This window comes from Danio rerio, chromosome 14, assembly GCF_049306965.1.
Source record: "Danio rerio strain Tuebingen ecotype United States chromosome 14, GRCz12tu, whole genome shotgun sequence".
NCBI classification, from domain to species: domain Eukaryota; kingdom Metazoa; phylum Chordata; class Actinopteri; order Cypriniformes; family Danionidae; genus Danio; species Danio rerio.
Genome location: NC_133189.1, coordinates 41,720,879 through 41,746,739, shown reverse-complemented (window position 1 = coordinate 41,746,739; position 25,861 = coordinate 41,720,879). Strand labels below are relative to the sequence as shown.

General features: G+C 34.1%; 2 long non-coding RNA genes across 3 annotated transcripts in view; one reads left to right on the top strand and one right to left on the bottom strand.

Annotated features, from left to right (window-relative positions):
- The window catches only part of LOC137487534 (uncharacterized), a 318,479-nt gene extending 296,815 nt beyond the window's left edge, over nt 1-21,664 (top strand). Inside the window, exons 5-7 of the long non-coding RNA XR_012389916.1 lie at nt 1,739-1,798; nt 20,723-20,862; nt 21,312-21,664. This is a non-coding gene — a long non-coding RNA (uncharacterized lncRNA). The remainder of the gene's footprint in view (nt 1-1,738; nt 1,799-20,722; nt 20,863-21,311) is intronic.
- A 736-nt stretch (nt 21,665-22,400) lies between these two features.
- Nucleotides 22,401-25,648, bottom strand: LOC137487533 (uncharacterized). Of its 2 annotated transcripts, XR_011006139.2 has the most exons (6): nt 25,557-25,648; nt 25,182-25,325; nt 24,348-24,464; nt 24,216-24,257; nt 23,762-23,892; nt 22,401-23,420 (listed from the first exon to the last, which is right to left on the bottom strand). It is a non-coding gene; the product is annotated as an uncharacterized lncRNA (long non-coding RNA). The 2 variants fall into 2 exon arrangements; XR_012389912.1 differs by lacking the exon at nt 25,557-25,648 and having other exon boundaries at nt 23,806-23,892; nt 25,182-25,234.
- Between the last annotated feature and the right edge of the window lie 213 nt (nt 25,649-25,861).

Below are 25,861 nucleotides of genomic sequence, written 5' to 3'. Positions count from 1 at the left end.
GTATATATATATATATATATATATATATATATATATATATATATATATATATATATATGTATATATATATGTATGTATATATATATATATATATATATGTATATATATATATATATATATATATGTATATATATATATATATATATATATATATATATATATATATATATATATATATATATATATGTATATATATATGTATGTATATATATATGTATGTATATATATATATATATGTATATATATATATATATATATATATATATATATATATATATATATATATATACATATACATATATATATATATATATATATATATATATATATATATATATATATATATATATATATACATATATATATATATACATATATATATATATATATATATATATATATATATATACATATATATATATATATATATATATATATATATATATATACATATATATATATATATACATATATATATATATATATATATATATATACATATATATATATATATATATATATATATATATATATATATATATATATATACAAATAAAAATTTAATTGAAATTGTACCTCTAATTAAATTATTTTATGCTTATTTTCTGCTGCTAAAGTCATTGTACAGTATCATTTTATTCATTCATTCATTTTCTTGTCAGCTTAGTCCCTTTAATAATCCGGGGTCGCCACAGCAAAATGAACCGCTAACTTATCTAGCAAGTTTTTACGCAGCGGATGCCCTTCCAGCCGCAACCCATCTCTGGGAATCATCCACACACACACTCCTACACTACGGACAATTTAGCCTACCCAATTAATCTGTACCGCATGTCTTTGGACTGTGGAGGAAACCCACGCGAAGGCAGGGAATACATGCAAACTCCACACAGAAACGTCAACTGAGCTGAGGTTCGAACCAACAACAAAGCGATCTTCTTGCTGTGAGGCAACTGCACTACCTACTGCGCCAATGCCTCGCCAGTATCAATTTATTTTAGGGGCATTTACAAGACTTTCATAAAATAATTTTATTAATGTCGTTGAATCATGTCATGTAATCATTTAACTTGACATTACCAAGACAACATAACTTGTCATGAATCTGTCATAAACATGTTTATCATGAGTCCATTATAATTGTGTCTTGGATATTTTTAGTCACTTTTTTCAGTGAAACTAAATTAATGTCATAAAAAATGCTTAGTAAAAGTGCAAATAATTTGTCAATTCTATTTATATAACATAATATTAAATTAGATTTTTAATGACAAATAATTTTTTTCAATTTAACTTGTACCACTGTAGTTGAGGTTGTGGTTTAACCCTTCCATCATGTTCACCTCCCGCCCCTTACGTAGGGTCCTGGTCAAAATTGTCTGGTCCTTTTAAATGTTTATTTTCTTTAAGGTTATTGCCACATTAGATTGTTATAAAAACATAATATATGCCTTTAGTGATTTCCTGAAGATAAATAGCAAAAAATAGCGCAACTGGAATAACTACAGCAGTTGCGATCATCTGATCTTATATGAAGCATTGTCATGGTCACACAATGCGGACAATGAGGGTTATCTCTTTTCATCAATTTATTTAAATAAGTAATGCATTAATAAGCAGGTTGTGAGAGTCTTTGCAATGGAGCTGATGAATAGTTCTTTACGTTGTAAACAGATAGCGTCAAACAGACAAAGAGTGTAAAGTCACTTCCCTTAATGATAGCTTTGTTTATTCACAGGTTTGGGAGAATCATTCACAGGTTAAACATTCAGAGAAGAGGGGAAACATCTTGAAGAAGGTGAGTTAGAGAGAAGGTAAGGTAAGATTCCAGCCACTGACTGACTAGAATTGCTGGGTTATACTAGAATCATATAGGGAGTCCTGATGAGAAGTGCAGGTGTGTCTGATTAGTACTCAGGTGAGAGGTGGCAGGAGATGGGGAGCGATGACTGGTGCTGAGGGGATGTGATGGTGAGAGAGAGTGGGTAGGTGGAGCAGCAGGAACAAGCCGGGGATGTGACAAACATGAGATTGTGATGACATATGATGACGTGTGCAGGTGCTGTAGTGGTGTCCCAATTATTAGCGGTAAGTTTTGAAGACCCTTCCCTTTCACAGTTTCAAGGGCCAAGGGGAAGGGGTAGGGGTACAAAAATAGAATTGGGATTAAGCCTTATGTGAAATTCATGACACAATTATAATGTCTTATAATGTCTTACAATGTATGTTGATGACAAATCATGCTGTCTCAATAATGTCAAGCTGTCAAAACAAAGACAGTAATGATGTATTTGTTTGTCAAGTTGTCAAAACAAAGATATCTTATGCAATATCATGTTTGCATTTAAAATTATGTAGCTGAGCGAATAACACTCAATGGCAGTTGTCATATACATGCATAAAATCTCATTGCATTGCATTACGGAACCTTGATCTTTCTTCCAACAACTTTTAACCTTAAAACACCTTACAAACTGCCAGTACATTTTCTGTTGTTTTGCAGACTCATCTCCGATATGTATTATGCAATTTCAAACTGCTAAAATGTCAATAAAAGTCACTCTGTTAAACTGTAGAATTTAATTTTCTATATCAAATGTTGACAAAGCAGAGATTAATGTACCTTAATACAATTAAGTGAAAAAAAAAAAAAAATCTGAAAGAACTTGGGAATCATGAACTACTGAAATTGTTAAATAACAGATATATATATATATATATATATATATATATATATATATATATATATATATATATATATATATATATATATATATATATATATATATACTTTATTATATTTACTTTATTCTTATTTGGTCATTATAATGACAACACAGTAGTTCACTGTTAGTTCCTGTTACCTCAAGAACACCCATCTTATTATAAAAGTTTAGTAATATTGTCCATGAAGAGAGTTTGACTCCTTTTGAAAAAGTTAAATGTTAAACTTGAAGAGAACTTCAGGTTATTTCCTAAATTTGCATGACCGAAATGAAACTGACCTCAGCGCTGACACTTTTCATAGCACCTTGTACTAGTTGTTCTTATCTAAAATGATGTTCTCTGTATCTTCAGAAATGATATTTTCTGATTCCTCATCCTCCTGCAGTGAAAATGTCTCAATGAAAGGCTGAAACACATGGTGGATAATGAGGACATGTTCTTTATGAGCAGGGAAAAGACATTATGACAAAATGAATCTCGCTACAGAGAAACATCTCATGCCAGACCTTAATAAGACTGCTGATTGAGATAAACAGAAATGATTGCTTTGATTGTTTTGTTTTTTCTTCTATCCAGCAGAATTGCTCTAAAGCATTTAAAGAGTGTTTGAGTTTCTCATCAATAATGTTATGTTTTCAATCATCTTCTCAAAGATGAAAAAATTATGGAAAAAAATATATATATTAATATTAACTATAAAAATCTCAAACAGTGATATATGTTTAACCCAGGCTAATTGTGGATACCTACCCAGGTCTACATTTCTCAGGACAGTGAAATATGGAACCTTATGTAGGTCTGCTTGCAATTTTTGTTTTTGCAAATCCACCAGAGACCACTGTGAATGCTTTTTGATGATTACAAGATCCTTTCACATGTCCTATTCTCACATAAATCCACCAGAGGGTGCAATATACATATCAGCCGACCAGGTCAGCATGCGGTCAACTGAATGACTGACAAACTGACCCACTTACTGCTTCCCTAAACCGAACCGAAAGTGTTTTCAAAAGCAATCTAGAAAAAGAAAAGCCGTTGTGATTTTGTTTTTAGCCTGTATTTTATTTATTTATTTATTGCTTTTGTTTTACCTGCTTTCTGGAACCGTTCTTCACCAGTACACGGCGATTCAGTAAGCAAGCTGGTAACACTGGGAAAGCCATCCATACAGAGCTAGTAGTGCTAAAATGAACAGAAATCATTGGCGGCGTCATACCGCCACGAATCATTCGCTTTAGTGATGAAATCCAACCATAAGTTCCAGAAATGTAGACAGGGGTACTTATCCACAATGAGCTTGTGTTAACCAAAACATAGAGATAATCTCACATTGTAGTTGTAGTTGTTGTTGTAGTAGAAGTTGTTGTTGTTTTTGTTGTTGTAGTATTTGTAGTAGTATTTGAGCTTGTGTTACCCAAAAGATCTTGTTTACCAAAGCATGGATATAATATCACATTGTTGTTGTAGAAGTAGTAGTTGTTGTTGTAGTTGTAGGTAGTAGTAGTTGTTGTTTTTGTAGTAGTAGTAGTATTTGTTGTATCCAATGGTTAGTAAATTTCATCAAGAAAAAGGCATACTATAATCGTTGTAGTCAGTTGCCATTTCAGTTTGGAGCTTGCGTGTTCTCCCCTTGTTCACCGGGGTTTTCCTCAGGGTGCTCTGGTTTTCCCTACAGTCCAAAGACATGCACTATAAGGGAATTAGGTAAGCTAAACTGTCGAGAGAGAGAGAGAGAGAGAGAGATAGAGAGAGAGAGAGAGAGTGTGTGTGTTTGTGTGTGTGTGTGTGTGTGTGTGTGTGTGTGTGTGTGTGTGTGTGTGTGTGTGTGTATGTGTTTGTGTGTGAATGGGGGTGTGTATGGGTGTTTTCCAGTGATTGGTTTTCATCTGGAAGGGCATCCGCTGCGTAAAACATATGCTGGATAAGTTGGCGGTTCATTCCACTTTGGCAACCCAAGATTAATAAAAGGACTAAGCCAAAAAGAAAATGAATGAATGAATGAATGAATGAATGAATGAATGAATGAATGAATGAATGAATGAATGCATAATAGCTGTGGTAGTGGTTAGAAAATGTAATCTAGAAAATGTCACACCCTAATATCAGTAGCTGTAACAGTCATGGTGGGGGTGTATGCCATGGTGGTATTATTATTATTATTAGTAGTAGTAGTAGTATTTTGCCTATCCAATGGTTGGTAAATTCCATCTAGAAAACAGCATTCTATAATAAGAGAAACTCATTAATAGGAGACTTTGTAGAAACTCTGACTTAATCCATGATTTGGATGCAACGTGTGGAACACGGCAAATGTCTTGAGACATGAAGCCCCTTATAAAGGTAAGGATTAAAGAATGACAGTGTACAGTTGAATGACACAAAGAATAAAACCCAGATTGACACAATAATGGAAACCAGACACTGAAGCATGAACCAGCCTGTCAGAAAATTCAGCAGTCTCTCCTGCAGCAGCTACTCTCTGTAAACTCTAGCCATCTTTTCCTGAGCATCGTGACTATTTCTCAAAATTACAATACAATACAATGCATTTGCAGACAATACATTTGTTGTATTGCTATGTTTCTTACATACGTACAAAATTGTGCCCTTTCGTGTCTCCCTCATGCATTTGATCTGTGATTTAATGTTCTTATTGTTTCCATTTTTCCATCAAGTGGAATATTAGAATTAGACCAACATCCTTTTTAAAATGCAATGAAATTGTTAATATAGGTTCAAAATTGTAAATCTAATTCTTCCATTACTCTTGTCAAATTTACCAGTTTTATTTTCACATTTCTACCAGTTATGCTTGATTAATCTTTGTGTCTCAACCATCTGCACAGAAATTGACAGCTCAAATTAGTTGTAGGTTGCCAGATTAAGGTCACAAATGGGTTGAAATTTGAATGTTCTATCAGTTGTGTGAGTAAAATGTGTTTTATGTAAGATCTGGCAAATCAAATCAGCGAGTTTCCCAAGATGTTACAACTTCCACACTGCCACAACATCTGGCTTTGAAAAATGGCAGCGATTCAAATTCCCAAATAGTTTGGTGAACATTCACCAGAAATAATGTTTGGATCTATTATCTCAGTATTACTTATATATATTTTTTAAACTATGGCAACTTTGTAATGTCCTATTAGCTAACACCTTTGTCTTGTACTTTGTTACTTTAGCTATAAAGATGTAGATACATGTTTGCAATGTCTCGATTTTACTATAAATAAAAACATGGTAACCACAAATTACATATAGATTAACCATGATGTTTGCAGTCAAAGAGCTGTTATATCAATAGAAAGAACTGCAGAGTTTTTTTTTATAATAAAACAATCGCAGAAAGACAGTAAAATTGCTCTCATTTCTTTACAAACTGGATTTGATCATTCCATTACAGCCTTTCATAAACAGTAGTGGCCCATTCTGTGCAGATAATATAGACTAAATATCAAGAAAATTAAAAATTTTTACTTTTGCAGCAGTATTGAGAGTATTGAGGCGAACTATCAGTCTGAGAAGTGCCGAGCTGAAATGAGAAATCTGCTTCAAAAGAAGACAGCAGGAGAGAAAGTGAGTTTTCACTGGAGATATAAATTATGAGAGCCACGTGGAGTTTCCGTCAGTTTTATGAGCACTTGGGTTCATTAAATATAATTATCTCCATTTTCATCTTATAGTCTAAAAGACAAGTAGGCCTTTTTTATTAAAGCAGCTGTTCTCGAAGTGCTGGGCGCCACCTAGAAGCGGCAGATAACAGTTTTTACACTTTCTCAGTGTGCAAAATTCATGTTACATTCTTGTTGACTGTGCTCACTGCTGCATTCCTTGTGGTGTTGCATGGTGCATTTTTCTTAAGTGTGACATTATTATTATTATTATTTTATTATTATTATTAGTATTATTATTATTATTATTATTATTATTATTATTATTATTATTATTATTATTATTATTATTATTATTATTACTATTTCATTTATTCCTATTCTTTTCGGCTCAGTTCCTTTATTAATCTTGGGTCACCACAGCGGAAAGACTGTCAACTTATACAGCATATGTTATAAGCAGCAGATGCCCTTCCAGCTGCAACCCATCACTGGGAAACACTATTGTTCAATCTCATACACATACATTATGGATAATTAAGCTTAGCCAATTCACCTATAATACGTCATTTGTCACCCTCGCAAACAGAGAGAACATGCAAACTCCACACAGAAACGGCAACTGACCTAGCCAGGGCACGAACTAGCAACCTTCTTGCTGTGAGGCGATTGTCCTACCCACTGCAGCACCATGCTGCCCATATTATTATTATTTTATTTTATTTTTTAATTTTTATTTTCATACATTCATTTATTTTTCTTGAGCTTAGTCCTTTTTTATCTGGGGTTGCCACAGTGGAGTGAACTACCAACTATTCCAGCATATGTTTTACACAGAAGATGCCCTTCTAGCTGCAGCAAAGTACTGGGGACATGCCAACATGAGGAAAACATGCAAACTCCACACAAAAATGTCAACTGACCCAGCCGGGACTCATTCTTGGGAACCAGCGAACTTTTTGCTGTGGGGCGACAGTGCTAATCACTGAGCCACTTTGCCGCCTACTATTATTGTTGTTGTTGTTATTATTATTATTATTATTATTATTATTATTATTATTATTATTATTATTATTATTATTATTATTATTATTATTATTATACTGTACTTTGTTGTATATTTTAGAACCCAGGCAATGATACATTTTCAAGTAGACTTATTTATTGAGTATGTGTTGGTTGTTCTGCAGTCAAACAGCATCTTCAAGAAGTCCACATGAGCCTGCAAGAGTCTCTTAGAGTTTACAAGAGTCCAATTTGAGCAGAGTTGTTCTCTGTATTATATGTTTTTTAGGAGTGGACAGTGATAAGGTGGAGACAAAGAGCATGTAAATGAGGTAGATAGGTGAAAGAACGTCCAGCCACTGAGCAGACAAGCTTTACCTACCCAAATCTAATCAACAAAAGAGTTTCTTTAGCCTGAATGGATTCCCAGAAAACAAAGGCAGTCATTGAGACCCTGCCCATAGCATTTGCATCCCTTTGGAAGATAAAAGGTTTAATGTCTCTCACACTTGAGTTTTTAATGAAATGAAATTAAATTAAATACTGTCAACTTGAAACTAGATAATATAAATTTATATTCTCACATCATCTATGATGTTTTCATTATTTTTTTTATTCTTTTTATTCATTTTAATTAAAATGTTTTATGTAATTTTTTTGCAACTGATAATAAGTGACATGAACAATGTAATGAGCATATGGTCCATAGTTTTGTGTGTCTTTAATGCATCTTTTACATTGGACATTTATTCATTAGTCATTTAGTCACGATTGTCTTACAGCAAAAAATGTCTCTTGTTTAAGCCTTGGCTGGGTCAGTTGGTATTTCTGTGTGGAATTTGCATGTTCTCTCTGTGTTCGCGTGGGTTTTCTCTGGGTGCTCCCGATTCCCCCACAAGTCCAAAGATATGCACTATATAAATTGGGAAAGCTAAATTGTTCGTATTGTATGTGTGTAAATGAGTGTATGGATTTCAAAGTGATGGATTGCAGCTGGAAGTTGGTGGGTAATTCCACTGTGGAGACCCCAGATTAATAAAGAAAAAATAAAATAAATAAAAGAATGAAGTCATTTAGCAGACACTTTTGTGACTTAAGTGACTTACAATGGAGGAGATATTCAGCAATTCAACAAGAATGCAAATGAGAAGTGCTATTTTTATAAAGTAACTTGTTTGTGCTCGGACAATTTAATACTAAAGTAGGAGTTTTTTATTTTATTTTTATTTTTTTAGAGAGAGGGAGAGAGAAAGTGCTTCAATGGGTGGTTTTGGTATTATTCACCAGGGTTCTCAGAAGATATGAGTTTTTAGTTGTTGTTTGAAGGATACCAGTGTATCTGCAGTCCGAGTGGGATTGGGAAGATTATTCCAAAATCATAACACATAAATGGAAAAGGTTTTGGAAAGTGATTCCTCTCACACCTTGACCCGGATGCTCCTTAAGGGGGCCTAGACATTCAGGAGCCGGTGCTGGTAAGAGGGTGCATCACCAGTTGCTGTCCTGCAAGCTATTATTATTACTATTGTTACCAACATAGGCTCATTCTGAAAATGTAGTCCTATATAAATTTCTAGTGATATGGCTGCATTTAATCTTTAAAATGAATGCTATATGGTGGTATGATGCAGTTTCTTTTCACGCTTACCACCTGACTGCTTACCACCATATGGACAGCTTTCCTCCTGTTACCAGTTTGTCTAGTAGCTCTCCATGTTGTTGGACTTGGAACGCAGATAGGATTTACCCCGCACAATAGGGTTCGAGTTCCAGAGAGTGGAGTAAATAGCAGGGTAAGAATGTGGTAAAATCTAAAAATGTGGTAAAAATCAGGCGAGGGCTTTTGTTTTTCTGAATTGTCTCTTGAAACTGTTGGTTGGGTTTAGGGATGTGATGTGGGTGGGCGGTTCAGATGGTGCCTTTTGAAAACACTATTGGTTGGGTTAAGGGACAGTTGATCAGTCAGTCAGTCGATAGTGGCCTCTGATGGATTTACACAAGAACAGCAGGCGCGAATGGCACTTTCAAGAGTAATTTGAGATCTCAAAAAGTGTAGACAGTGGCCTCTGGTGGATTCGTAAAAACAAAAACAGCACATATTTGGCGCTCTCCAGAAATGTATATAGTGGTACGCTTTCAGAATGAGCCTGGGTTGATTATTACAATTATTATTATTATTATTATTATTATTATTATTATTATTATTATTCATTCATTCATTCATTCATTTATTTTCTTGTTGGCTTAGTCCCTTTATTAATCCGGGGTCACCACAGCGGAATGAACCGCCAACTTATCCAGCAAGTTTTTATGCAGCAGATGCTCTTCCAGCCGCAACCCATCTCTGGGAAACATCCCCACACACATTCACACACACTTATACACTACGGACAATTTAGCCTACCCAATTCCCCTGTACCGCATGTCCTTGGACTGTGGGGGAAACCGGAGCACCCGAAGGAAACCCACGCAAAGGCAGGGAGAACATGCAAACTCCACACAGAAACGACAACTGAGCCGAGGTTCGAACCAGCGACCCAGTGACCTTCTTGCTGTGAGGCGACAGCACTACCTACTGTGCCACTGCCTCGCCCTATTATTATTATTTATATTATTATTATTATTATTATTATTATTATTATTAATATAAATATTAATATTCATATCATTATTATTATTATTATTATTATTATTATTATTATTATTATTATTATTATTATTATTATTATTATTAAAAGTGTCAAAACAAATGAAAAAGTAAAAGCAAACGCACATTCAGCATATTCACATATTCAGATTTGTCTGGTCACATTCTGAGTGAATCACTAAATATGTTTTTTTTTTGTTTGTTTGTTTGTTTGTTTTTTGTTTGTTTTTTTTCAACTTTTCTATCAATGATAAGGCTGCTGGACTTCAGCCACTGCTTAAAAATGCCAGACTTGCAGCCTCTTAGTACAGCGCGTTGCTTTTTGAACGATTTATTCTGGTGGTTTATTTGGACATAGTTGCATGTTTTTAATCTATTAAAGCTCCTTTTAACAGTAAATGACTTAAACTCCCACCGTGCCCTCTAATGTTTCAGTGGCACGTTTCCATGACGATAAGTGCTTTAAGCAGACTCGGGCTGCTTTGCTTTGCTTGATGGTTCAGGTCAGCAGGCTAAAATCTTTAACAAGTCAGACCTTGTTGGTTTGCCAGAAATAGACTGTCCATTTGTTTTATGTTAGACACTAGTAATCCAATTTAGCTGCCCTCTTTTATATACAAACACAGCATTGGTGTGAAGAGTGCAACAGCTTCCCATAGCCTTCCTCGTGAGTCGCAAAGAGAGTCAGAAACATGACTTATCTGTCACCCGCCTCACAGAAGTCTCTGGCACACACACACTGCTGAGTGTCTTATGTTTTTCTGTGTGTTTGTTTTGCTGTCTGCTCTGCTAGCATTTTGAGGAGGGAATATATTGGCAGACCTGTTGCAAAAACAAATGTAAACCTGCTTTTCAGACATCTTTCTTGTGCATGATGCTGTTGAAACTGAGGGAAAAAAACAAGCTTTTGAGGTTTTCTGTACTAAAGCACTACTATAACCTATAATGAAAAAGGGTGATCGGCAGAAGGAATAGAGGGCTGTATGGCAAGCCAAAGATGGATGGATCAACAGCTGCTAAAAGTTAGTAAAAGTGACAGTTACCCCAAAGCAAAAATAAAATAAAATAAGATAAAATAAAAAAACACATTTTTTTTTTTTTTTCTGTGAAGGCAAAGTTTTGGCACACTATCTCAAATGTTTACTAAGTGATTACTTTTAAGTGATAAATTATATTTGCTAGCTGATTAACTAATTGGAAAAAGTAATTAGTTAAAGTTGCTAATTTGACCATTATAAAAGCGACTAATTCATACCTTCCAACACTCCCTGTTTTTCCCGGGAGCCTCCCATATTTCAGACCCATCTCACGCCACCTGCCTGTTTAATTATTTCTCCCGAAAAACTCATGTGTAATTTCAACCATTCCCTGGGCCTCAGCGTTTTGGTTCGGTCTGGGAAACCCCTGTATAGCCAACATTGGTATAGGTTCCGATCGCAGCGGACGCCTGAAACATGCTTCATAGTACAGTTACTAACACCCAAGTACACAGTACCTGGTTCTTAACAGTGTTATTCAGACATGTCACCCCAAACCTAACTACCAACCCCCACTCCTCGGTCTCTCTGATTTTCAGGGATAAATGTTACCATGGAAAGTAACTACTGTCACTGTAAATCTAAAAAAAAAAAAAAAAAAAAAAAAAAAAAAACTTGAAATCTTCAATGTCAAAAAATTAAAGACACTAAATAAAATCAATATTTTTTTTATTATAATACATTGCACACTAATCTTAAAATACACTAAAACATAATAGATTTTCACTCCCGCAGATTTGCTTTAATATATCATGTTTTTAAAACAAGAAATCTTTGAGTTTAAAATATCACACGAGTAGTAGTGCTTAGAGAGTGACATTGTGATTATACAACAGTTCTACGGCATAATCGTGTATATATAAAAGAAAATCATTTACTATTCTACCAACGTCACTTTAGAGCTAGTATTTGAATGATTCTCCAGCGTAATGTCTAAAGTGATGACAAAAAGTTATTTTGTTCACATTTTAAGATTATAAGGCTGAATGGCATGAAATGCCATCAGTCTATAGAGATTTCCCAGTATTTCTCTGTTGCAGTCGGCAGATCACAATCATTAACCTTAAAAAAGCCAAAGCAGCGCAGACACTTCTAGATTAGTGTTTGTGATAAGGAAAAATGCGAAACAAACTGGCTTTTTTTTTTTTTTTTTTGCTGTCCTTTTACTGAACTTGTCTGCAGTAACGCAAACAGGAGATGCATTAGAAACAAACAGATAGCCAACCAAAAACTAACTCAGGGTTATACAAAGAGTGACCAACAAAAAATACATACATTTCTGATATGCGAATCCCATCTCACACTTCGTTATATGGTATAAATACAGCACTACAACGTACAAAAGAGAGAGATCGACTTAGAATATCACTGAACAGTTAAGCAGTTTGATCTGCTGTTATGAGTTTGAGTTATGAGTTTTTATTCTCTAAGAGCTTATTAATTTGTCGCCATCTTGAACAACGTCAATCGTCTTTGCTGTGCTCAGGATGACAGACTAATGGATGGTGACTTGCTGTCTCTCTGAATTATTATAAATGTGTCACATGTGCAAAATGGCACTATCCATAAAATCCTATAAATAAACAGCATAGTCACAATCTTAACAACTACATTCTCACCTAAAAAAATATGTTGTCCAACAGCTGCAATATTTGTCAAACTGTAGTTTATTGATCTGCTGTCACTCCATGTGGGTGGAGTAATACACGAGTGAAGAGGCTGTGCAAGTTCTGAATATTGCATGGCTTTTAGTCGATCAGATTCGAGAAGCAAACAGAACTGTTGTATATATAATTATGAATATGACAATAGATCAAAAACATTTATTTTATTTCAGTTCATGACCCTTTTAAAGAAGCACCAGTGTTGTTATCTATACTTCAGAGCTGTTTTTCTCGACCTTGAAACTTACATATAGGCTGACAATAGAGGGAACGACAGCTCTCAGATTTCATTACAAATGTCGTCTTTGAGTTCTGAAGATGAATGAAAGTGTTAAGTGTTTGTAACAACACTAAAGAGCATCATTCAAGACAGAATTTCTGGTTGAACTACCCCTTTAAATCAAAGTTTCCTATCTGAAAAGACACTTTAAAAAAAAAGACATTCACAGATTTATTCTGAATGACATATAACATAACCCTGTTGCATGCATCACCAATCAGATGGAATAATACTGATCGGCTTGTTGTAAAGGGTCTCATTTTCTCAGCCACCCACTTGCTAGAAAGGAGTAATTTTTCACACCGAGGTAAAACACGAAGAGCTGAGTGTCAGTTTTCAGCAAGGTGTTGCTTTTGCTGCATGCACGTGTGACTTTTTTCCACAAATGTGTCATGAGAGAACAATGCGAGGTGGTAAAAAAATGCATGTGCTAATTGCACAGAACCTATTTTTGTCAAAATTCTTTAGCATATGTGCCTAGTGAAGGGTGGAGTCCTTTATTTGCACTTCGATATCATGGCACCTCACAGAGCTGAACTTTCACTCTGCTCTGGAGATATTGATTGAAAGCATATCTAATGGGGGCTCATTGTTCTCATGGGTGCCTTGCTATAGAAATGTCATCAAATTAAAAGCTTTGTCATAAACAGACATGTGTTGTGTATATACATTTGAAGTCAGAATTATTACCTCCCCTGTATATTTTTCCCCAATTCCCGTTTAATTTCTTAACATAATAGTTTTAATAACAATGTTTTTACATTTGCAGTTCATCATATTTTACTATTTATTTTTCAAGATACTAGTATTGAGCTTAAAGTGCAATTTAAAAGCTTAACTATTGTCATAATCACCAGCAATGTAGCATTCGCAGATCACTGAAGAAATACAAACCCCTTTGATAAACTACAGATCCCGTCATGCACTTCATTAACACACCTGGCCCATATTCCCCCTGATTGCAAACACACAGAACTGAAGCTGTTCAGAACTAATCAGATGTATTAGACTATAAACCCTATCAGACTATAAACACAGCACACCTACAAACGTTGTTGCTGAGTCTTGGTTAGTGTAAGTGAGCATTTCCCAGTGCTTTTGCTTGTCTTTCCTTTCATCTTTTTTGGACCCTTATTTGTTACCGTTAATGTAGTTTTGCTGCCTGTAATGACCTTTCACCTAATTTTTCTGGATTATTTTATTGGATTATTTATGTTGTACTATTTGCTCCCGTTGACCCTGCCAGTCTAAATGTCCCTTTGCCTAAATAAAGCTGCATCTAGAACTTCACATCTCCTGCAACCTGACTCTCTTTACAACTAGGTTAATTACGTCATAGGTTAATTAGGTTATAAGTCATTGTAGTGGTTTGTTCTGTAGACTGTCGAAAAACATATTGCTCAAGGGGGCTAATAATATTGACCTTAAAATAGTTTTAGAAAAAATCAAAATTGCTTTTATTACAGTCAAGATAAAGATAAAACTTTCTCCAGAAGAAAATGTATTTTAGGAAATACTGTGACAACTTCCTTGCTTTATTAAACATAATTGGGGAAATATATAAAAAAGGAAAAAAAAGGAAAAAAAAATCACAGGAGTGCTAATATTTTTGACTTCAACTGTATATCCTCTCTTACAGACTTATTGTGAGCCCCTCTAGGTGCCGTCTCTTCACCAGGTGAATCATGTCGAAGTATTTTTGGTCCGGGACTTTTTAAAAAGAGCACTGATGCCAAAAAATCCAGGCAGGAAAGAGAAAGGGCTGTTCCAGAGGGCTTGTTATTGTGCAATGACTAACCAACATCGCCTCTGGCTAGAGAAGCGGATTCGGAAGCCGCCCCCCTACACATGCACACAATGCTTCTGGTGTTCTAGCTCAAAGTCACCAGCGGCCATGACAGAGCTCGGCTTAAAAGAAAAAACAAAACAGATGAATCTCTCTTAGCTTCAGCCTCGGAAGCATGCATGTGACTCTCTCAGCCTTTTTTAAGCCTGTGATTAATGAGCTACACCTTTCTACACAGCAGTTTTTCCCCTTTCTTTTTTAGACGTTTGCCCCAGCAGGCTGTTGTATTTGTGCTTGCGTGAAATGACATGAAGCGGTGTGAGTTTGGAGGGGCCTTGTCCTGGTTTTTCTGTTACTTTTCTTGTGGCTCTTTGGGCTGTAAGCTCTGGGATCAGACACTGATGGGGATACTGCACAGAATAATAATAATAATAATGTAAAACATTAACAAAACATTATAAAAATCTCCATGGGTTGCACATAATAATGTTCATTAAGTATGGTTTATGTATGTTAAAACAACATGATATATAGTTGAAGTCATACTTATTACATACTTATTAATTTTTCCAACACATTTCTAATCATAATAGTTTTAATAACTCATTTATAATAGCTGATTTCTTTTATCTTTGCCATGATGTCAGAAAATAATATTCTACTAGAAAGCTTTCAAGATGCTAATATTCAGCTTAAAGTGAAATTTAAATGCTTGACTGGGTTAATTAGGCAAGTTTGTGGTTGTAAGGCAAGTCATTGTATAACAGTGTTTGTTCAGTAGACCATTAAAAAAATATAAATAATAATAATATTGACCGTCATTTATTATTTCTTTGTTTATTATTAAAAACTGCTTTTATTCTAGCTGAAATAAAGCAAATTTAAAAAATAAACATATTATAGGAAATACTGCTTAAAAATACTTCATTAAATACTCCGTTAAGCATAATTTGTGAAATTGTTAAAAAAGCCAAAAAAAAAAAAAAAAAAAAAAAGATAGGGCTAATATATTTGACTTCAACTATATAAATGAAACACTTTTTTCAATTTGCATTCATTTGCATGCAGAATAAAACACTAAACAAAAAATGGTTATAGCTTAATTTAATTATGACATTCCCACTTATTTGAATTGTGTTATTAAATGATGTGTTAAATAGTTGTGCTACTGTAATTGCCTGCAACATGATTTCTTTCAAAACCTTGATTGACACTTTTAAAATGATTAAACTAAGATTAAACTCTAGCAAATCTTTATTCTTAACTTAGAACCCAAGATTACTTTTATTGTCGTCAGTACTCCCTTTTATTTCAGTACCATACAAATCATCCTGGAAACTCCACTAACCAGGTACAGTAGCATCACCAACATAATGCTTGTATGTTGTTCCAACACTACCCAATTAGATTGACCTTTTGTTTATTTATTTATTTATTTATTTATTTATTTGTACAATTATGAGTTAATTAAACATAAATCAAATCAACTTTTCAAAAAATGGCAACACTGTAAATAAATAAATAAATAAATAAATAAATGCTGTGTTTCAACAATTCCTTCATGTTGTCCGAACACAAATCAATTGAGTTCACAAAATTTGTTTATAGATTTTAGTGGATTGAACATAAAACAATTGAAACACAGGCTCATTGTGAAAACGTACAGTACCTCCATATATAGTCCTTAATGTGTAAATGAATAATTTCTGGAACAAAATCAGGAAATAAAAGTTACTGTGACCATCGTCCACCACACAATTTCAGTTTTCCCAGAGCATGACGTTACTAAGCAGCTAATACAAAAAAAAATGAATAAATAAATAAATACATTTTCTGAACGGTTTTAATTATTTTATTCAATATAACATTATAGATCAACAATGGGTTAAAAATACAAACAAACATGTAGCTACAAACATAAATTGTATGAAACATCAAAATCTAGTTTACTAACACCACTGACATTCAGTTCATTATTGTGTGCCAAGTGGAATTGACTCACTCAGTCCAGTCTTCATGAAGAACCCACAGTTACCTCTTCCGTCATGTTTTCTGGCTGACTTGAGATTGCTTTGCTTCTGTTTCCCGCTTTCCTGATCCATTCGCAGTTTTATCTTCTCTTGAGCAGGCTCATTATGAAATTTACTCGTGGTTTTAAAAAATAAGCCAGACTGCCTCTGGCATTTCGAAAATACAAATATTTGTTAGACAGGCCACTATGCCATCATTTATTTTTGCTGCTCACTAGACATGAAACAATAATCACCAACCAATAAGAGTGATTAAAAAATGTAAGAAAGCCGATTGGTCGAAAGTGACTACCTCTATGTGTGTGCATGCACATACAATCAACACAGCTTTGCTCGTAGTTTTTCACTCTGACTCATTCACATTCTGTCTTTCATATCGGTCGGTCAGTCAATAGACAGTGGCATCTGGTGGTTAGACAATAGACAGCAGGCACGAATTACACTCATAAGAGAAATTTGAGATCTGGTGGATTCACGTAAAAAAAAATATATAAATAAATAAATAAATAAATAAATAAAAACATACCATCTGGAATGTAATTCACACTCTCCAGAAATGTATAAAGGGGTAAGTATCTTTAAAGAGCGAATTTGCAACGTTTAAGTTATCCCCAATAGTAGTTTGAGCAAGCAAGAATATTTTTATTTTTATTTTTTGGGGGGACTGAAAAACCATGTTCACTTAAATATAAGTACTTGAACAAGAACGAGTGGCAATACAAGAACAAGAACAAGCGGCAAAAAGAAAAAAAACTAAATTGAGTGTGTGTGACGCTGGAGATGTTGGATGGGGTGATGAGGCCAGCTGAAAAATGTTCTCCTGGACGGGAGGTAGGAGGAGAACAAAAAACAAAACGAGAGCCAGGGGATATGAAATATTATCACTGCCGTTGATTGAGCTTATTTAGGTCTCCTAGCGTTTCAGCCACATCAGCTCTTCTCTGCGGGTGCATTTTGATGACTGGGAGTAAACTCCACCTGCTAAATAAAACCAAGTGCTCTGCCACACTTTTCATGTATGCCCTACACTCTCTGTGGCTTCATACAGGCTCTATCCAGCATCTGTGACCTCCACAGCTCGACTCATTTAACAATTTTAAAGGTTGCATACACATTTTCACTTGGTAGGATGGAAAAGGAAATAGAGTTGTAAGCAAAAGGCTTGTGGTTTTCATGCCGCCTGACCTGAATGAGAACTATATGCACAGGGACGTAGGACGATATATAAAGTAGCATTATAAACCTTATCAGTCAAGCTCAAGAATATTTATGGTTGAAATAAATTACATAGGCCTGTATTTTTTAAATAATTTGCTGAAAAGCAGAAAAAGCCTTGTTATGATTACTGCTGACTGATTGCACATTTATGTTTGATCTCAAGTTTCGTTGGTCTTGAATAGATAATGTGGTTTATCAAAAAATGAAAATTTCATCACTTACTTATCATGCTTCATGTATTTTCGAACCTGGGGTGAAATATCAAAGATATCAAGCAATATTATTATTTTATTTCATTTTATTAAATTGTATTTTATTTTATTTTAGCAAAAACTCATGACTATTATATATTCCAACAACAACAATATTACAAAGAAAGAAAGAAAGAAAGAATTTTTTATTTTATTTATTTATATAGCACGTTTCCAACTGCCACAAGGCTGCACAAAGTGCTTTACAGAGAGAAAATAAATACATGATATGAGCATAAAACAGTAAAAACAGCAATAGGCACATATTAGGAAGGAACATAGAAAGATTATCAATAAAAGAGCAAAATAAAAATAAATAAATAAATAAATAAATAATAATAATAATAATAATAATAATAAAATATTTTTTTCATAATTAAAAGATGCTACCATAGTTGACCCCCTCCCTATTCCCACCCCCCCCCCCCCCCCCTCCCCTTTTGAAAGGAAAGGACTTATGCTTCAAAAGACCTAGAAAATAAATGTCTTTTTTGTTTTATTTTATTTTGATTCATTTTATTTTATTTTAGCAAAAACTCATAACTATTATATATTCCAACAATAACAATGTAATAAATAAATAAATAAATAAATAATGCAACTTTCCATTTTTCACGTGCACATCAGATTTTATTTTAATTAATTAATTAATTTAAATTATTTATTTTTTATATTTTTTTAGAAGAAACACTCTTGATACTTGATATTGAACTGTAATGCAACTTTCTCTTTTTCACATGAACATCAGATTTTATTTTAAAAATTTTATTATAGTTTTTTTGTTTTATAATTTATTTATATTTATTTATTTATTGGAGCAAAAACCCATGACCATTATATATTCCAAAAATAGCAATATAACAAATAAACAAATACATAAATAATGCAACTTTCCTTTTTTCAAATGGGCATCAGATTTTATTTTATTTATTTTATTATTTGGAGCAAAAACTCAGGACTATTATATAATCAAACAATAACAAACAAACAAACACACAGATAAACAAAATAAATAAATAACTGTAATGCAACATTTATTTTTTTCACCTGCACATTATATTTTATTTATTTTTTATTATTATATTTAATTTATTATATTAACTCATGACTATTATATATTTTTCTTGATGATTTACAGAAAACCACCAAATGCCCTTAATTGAAGTCCCTCCATAGATCTGTACATTTCTGTTGCATTGAATGACACCAGATTTTTATTTGCCCATAGCTTGGCATTTTATTTTCACATGGGATCTCTTGTCTTCAACCCCATACAGCAATATCCATGTTGTTTGCTTCCCGGTGACTTTTAGAATCTCTTCTCATGTTAGAAAAAAGTCATACAGATTTGTTCTGACATGACAGTGAGTACAAAAGGACAGAATTGTCTTTTTATAGAGTTTCTATACCCTAAAAAATATAAATAAATAGGAGTGCTTTTATATCATTTGCTATGCCCTTACATTGACACAATGGGGATTTCTGCCTACAGAAGACGAGGGAAATGAAATGAGGATAGCCATCCGAAACTGGCAATGAACTTTTTTGGTTCTGTTATATTTTATGCTCTTAATAACAATAATTTAAACGGAGCTCTAATAGGATTTTATTAACAGGAAAGGTAATTACACTTTACCACTAAGGGAAAAAAAAATGTCAATTTTGCTATCGCCGAATTAATTTGCACTGATCACACATTCACTTTGAAAGCATTTAGAAGGCCCTTTCACAAAGCAGCTGACAAATTGCAACATTAGACATGCCAGGCTGGTATTGCTAACCCATCACAATCTGCATTTAATCTTCAGTGTGGGAGCTTTTCTTAAGTACTCTTTCTTAACCTTCTCGAACACTAAAATATCATTAAGGCAATGTGTAAAATACCCTCAATAGAATTTAGTCTGCTCAATGTCGTTGAGAGAACAAAGACATAATCAGAAGATAAAACCTTTAAACTCTAGCCTTCAGTAACAAATCTGTTTTTCTTCACATTTCTTATTGTACTCCCTTCCTCCTCATGACCTCATTCAGCTTTATTCTCCATTCTGTAATATTCCTGCATTGATGCCCTTGCGCTAGTATTATGTGCTGATATAACATTATTTAGATACCTTAGTTGCAGTAAAAAGGAGAGAAAAGTCATAATTTACCCTGATTTGAGAGTATCTGTGCAAGCCATAAATTATGAATGCACTGTAACAAAACACGGTCACAGCCAGAATCGCATTTATCAAAGTAATTGAAGGCATGACACACAGTACGCAGCAATGTTACAGCATGGTTGCACTAGCATTTTTTAAAAGGACTACAGGCAGGACAGGAAAAAAATGGCCTCTTCTTGGAGAAGCAGGAAAAAAAAAAACATACAGTTGTTGGGTGCTGTGGTGAAACCTAATGATTAGGCTGCTGATCTGGTGTAAGCAGAAAAAAAAAACTTGCTGATTCTGACCTCTGTTTTGGTCCCAGGGCTTGAAATTTATGCCCACACAGACATCCCGATGGGAGAGAGAGTCTGCCGTGCTTGTGAGCTCAGAGGGCCAAGCTAACTCAACCAAAAGATCTTAGAGAGAGGATAACATCCCCGGAGAACAGCTGCCCTGAAGCAGGTGAGCCAAGGCAAGAGGCCAGAAAGTAGGGGCAAATTCAGAAAGCCCCGTGTGGATGAGTGTATGCAAACCCCTAGCGCTTTCATTCTTACACAAATAGAAAGAAACAAAAATAGAGTTCGAAATAAAAGGTAGAGCATAACCAAAACCATTGGCATCTCAAGTCCATCTTGTCCAAGCAAAGTGTGCTATATGACAAAGCTGTAAGATTAATTTAGAAAGAAGACAATTGTAAAAACAGTCTCTCATAGAAAACGTCAAATATTAAATCTTTAATTATAATTTGTTACATTACAAGTTTGGAAAGATGTCTTGTTTTTTTTAAATGCAACAGTTGCAAGTGAACAGATGCTTCATCAAACTTGCTGTAATTCCATTTAATGAAGCTGTATGTGGTTAACAAACATCTGGAATCAAATATCTCATTTCATTCATTCATTTTTCTTCAGCTTTGCCCTTTATTTATCAGGGATGAACAACCAACCATTCTGGCATATGTTTTATGCAGCGGATGCTCTGCAACCCAGAATTGGGAAACACACATACACTCTCACATTCACACACACATACACTACGGCCAATTTAGTTTATTCAATTCACCCAATGCATTATGTGTTTGGACTGTGGGGGAAACCAGAGCACCTGGAGCAAACCCACACGGACATGGGGAGGACATCCACATAGAAATGCCAATTGGCCCAGCCGGGACTCGATTCAGCGACCTTCTTGCTGGGAGGTCCCAGTGATAATCACTGAGCCATCATGCTGCAAAACTCAATGTATAATTAGGCTGCATTTACACCAGATCTTGATGGTCATTTCCAATTCTGTGCCTGTATCCAATTTTTTTGGATGACCTGCTTACATCAACTTTTAAAAGTGTCTTGTATCCGATTGTCTGTATTTACACTGCACAAGACTAAAGAAGCAATGGGCAGAAAAAAAAGAGCAGGCGCTGACTGACAGCTGATAATAAAAGAGCGCTTTTTTCTCCACACCTGTATTTAATTTTTTTTAATTTTCTTTTTTTTTTTTTTTAATGTTTTACTATTGTAAGTTCTCATTTGTCCATATTATTTTATTTGGGGCATTTTTAAACCAGTAGGGATTTTAATGTCATGTCCATAGCGTGATTTATGCACGTCTTGTATGCAAAAGTTTTATATTCATTTATATTGTTTACGTGGTGGATGATGTGGTCACGCTCTCTTGTTAACATCTTTAAATACTTGTGCTACATGACAGTATAAAAGATTTTTTTTTGTCTTAATACACTGTTAGACATTTCAAAGGGTTTTTACAGTAACTTACTGGCAACACTGTTGCCAGTAAGTTACTGTATTTTAGATTTACAGTATACAACTGTAAATCCGTTTACAGCATGTTACCGTAGTGTCTGAAAATGGTTAACTACTGTAAAAACCTAAGTTAACAGTTAGCTACTGCAACCTTTTAATTTTGTCCTAAATATTTTATAATATAATTTTATTAATATTATTTTAATACTATAGACCTAAAAAAGACACAATTACAAAATATTAACAAAATAAACACTCTTTATTTAAAACATTGGAGATGCTTAAAACAAGCTTAAAAATGTGTAAAAACATTACATTTTAATCATTCAAAATATTTTATTTTAAGAAAAAAAACATTGAAAATGACAAAGCACATTAACATACATGTACAAAACTAATTTAAGTGTCTGACCTGCATGTTGTTGAGAAAAAAAAAACAATTGTACTAAGTACTACTGACATTAAACCAGACACAATTACAAAATATTCCATTCTTTAAAACATTAATAATGCTTAAAGCATTTAAGGAAAATGTGTGAAAATTACATTAAGCAATAAAATCAACACATTAAAAATAAATAAATCACACAAAGCACTAGAACATACATGTACAATAAAAATTTAAACTTCTGAATTGCATATTGTTGGAAAAATAAATATTTGTAACTATAAGCCCACTCAGAAACAACCCAACTTTAAAATATTACTAATTCTGGTGTCAAATGCTCAACAAGGTCTGAATTCACATGTTCAAATGCAATTCATCTTTATTTCCATTGCACTTTTACAATGTACATCTTTATTTCTATTGCACTTTTACAATGTAGATCAATAATGTCAAAGCAGCTTAACATAGAAGTTCTTGTAAATTGAAGCTGCTTCAGTCCAGTTTTCAGAATTGAAGCAGTAAATGTCACTGCTGAAAGTCCAAACACTGAAGAGCAAATCCACCAATCCACCAATCGTAGCCAAGCGATCCAGTGGCGACAGTGGCATGGAAGAAACTTCACCAACTGACGAAAGTGTAGAATAAAATCCCTTGAGAGATACCAGGCTCAGTTGGGCACGACCAGTTCTCCTCTAGCCAAACTTGTGCAAGGCCGCAGTCTAGGCACCGGAGGCTTGAAAGTTCACCAGCGGGTGGTCAGGCTGGCCCATTGGATCAATGCGGAAACTCACGTGTGTCTTTCAGGAATCACTCCTCCATGACCACCACAGCATCTGGTCAGGATTTGGCCCAGTCCAGGATTATGAAGAACTCTGGATAAGGACAAACAGACTAACATAAGCATAGAAGAAGCTTGTTTAAAAAAAAATAAATCATATACTGGTTAATTATTTTGAAGCATGGCAGCTAGGTTGGGCTAGTTTTCAGCTGGTACTGAGCAACTGGCTCCTGCTCATAACCTGCTCACTACCATGTTTAAAAGATAACTAACCAGAATGTCCTGTTTATTTTTTTCCCTAACAAGGTTTTACAAAAACATTGTAGCATTTGTGATGGGTTGATTTACTGCAGGACAGATTAGACTATTTGTTTTATGTATTCCTAATAAACTAAAACTGACTGAATACTGATACAATTATTGAGAGTGTCTCACCTAATCCAAGTTCTCAGTTAGCTGGTGAAAGAAGGATAACTCACTGTTGTTCATGGTTGTCATTCTCTTCATTACTTCTCCTGCCTTCTTCTGGCTCACTCTGGTTGTTGCTGTGCATTTTGTTTCATCCTCTGGAATTATTTATACAAAAATTTTTATTATTTTATTTATTACAAAATATTTAGGCAACATGAAATGGGGAAAAAGACATTTAATACATAGACAAATGCATGTATCCCAATACTAATTATTGTATTTTGAAATGTCTGACCCATGACAGACCTCAATCTGCTCAAAAATATTATAAACAAAGATGAAAAAAAAAAACCCTACTAAATGGTTTAATAAAAAAGGGAAAAAGATTTTTTATTTAGCTAGCAACTAAACATGTGACACATTTTGTATTAAAAGTAACATTACTATATTGAGAAACAAATAGATGTACAGTACTTACTGTTGTATGAGGTCCAGTTTGCACAGGCAGGCTCCCAGTATTCTATATTGAGACCATAAAAAAGCCAAAAATACAGATAAGAATACCATGCTACAATCCACAACCTCCACACAACTTTTTTTATTTGTTTACCTTGGTTGCTTACTGGTCTTGCTTATTTTTTAAGCATAAGGCTGTGCTGATCAAGATGTTCCTCAGAAATGCTGTTTGTTTCTTCAGACAAAAACTGCTGCTGTGCCAGTGCCATATCTAAACAGAAAAAAATATAATGGTAACAATTATGTTAAACCAAATGTCAAGAGTTGTGATAAAAAAATAATTAGCAAACAATAAATAGCAAAAAGGTGGTTATTAGCATAATGCATAGAGGTAAAGTTGGTTTTATATTAGCAGATTCAGACTTCCCCCTTAATATATTAATTTCATAAAAGTATTATTTGCAAACTCTAAATAGCGAAATCATTTTAGCAGCTAACGACTATCAAAGTACAACATGCTCACGGTCAAATAAACAGTGTTAATGTTGATTTCAAGTCATACTGGCATGCTAATTCTGATCGAATATTCAAAGTAACATGGTAAACAGTATAGAGTCTTCTAAATGAACGAATGTGCGAATATAAAACCAACTTTACCTCTATGCATATTGTAACGTTATAGATTTACGTTAACGTTCTTATAGGTTACGTCGCGATGTTATTTTCTCAAGCTAACGTTATAAGTTACTCTAAACCAGAGAAAAATAAGTTCACAACATCAAATACATATAGTATAAATCAATATAAGTTAAACGTTGCACGTTAAAATGAGTTTGAGTCCAATTCAGTATAAACTTAGCTCAGTTTAGCTAACAGTTAACATTACCATTTTAAGATCGCTTCAGCCAATGTTGCCGAGCAAACAAATGCTAATAGAGGTGCTCAAATCAATGTCGAGTGTTGTCAGCACAGACAGACGCGCTTTTACCTGGATTATTTGATGGTCTTTCATTCATTATCTTCTGGGGGAAAACACTCTCTGCCGGACCGTTGTCTCGTGCTAAGTGTCCTCCAAAACTGTCTGCATACCTCTGGTTCCCTCCTAAACCAAAACCCGCTGCAACACCGGTTCCTATGTAAATAAATATAAAGATATGACGAGAACATAAACAGTCATATTTAAAGTAATAGCAGTGTTAATGTAATGAATTAAATAAAGGTAACATCTTAATAGATGATATATTTCTCAAATGGGCGAAATAACGCCAAGCCAGAGAAAATAATAATAGCCAACTTTATACTTTACTTTGTTCTATTCTCGTCCACAAAACATTCTGTAAAATGAAACAATGCCTCAGCTTACCAGAGTAAAGTTTGTTAAATCCAGTATGTTCTTCAGGCACACTAATAAATTGTCCTCCAGAATTGCTCCAGGGTCCTCAGGCAAAATGTGGTGCAGAGTAGTCGAATCGCCGCAAGGTGGCGTTGAAGCAGTTGTGGAAAATACAGTATAATACACGAATTTTTACAAATACAGTACATCGCTGTATATGTTGTTCGACGTCACACTAAATTCCCATAATGCAACGGTAAATACAGTTATTTACCGTAAAAGGAATTTGCAGTATTACACTGGGTGAAATACAGTAAATAACTGTGTAATTTACA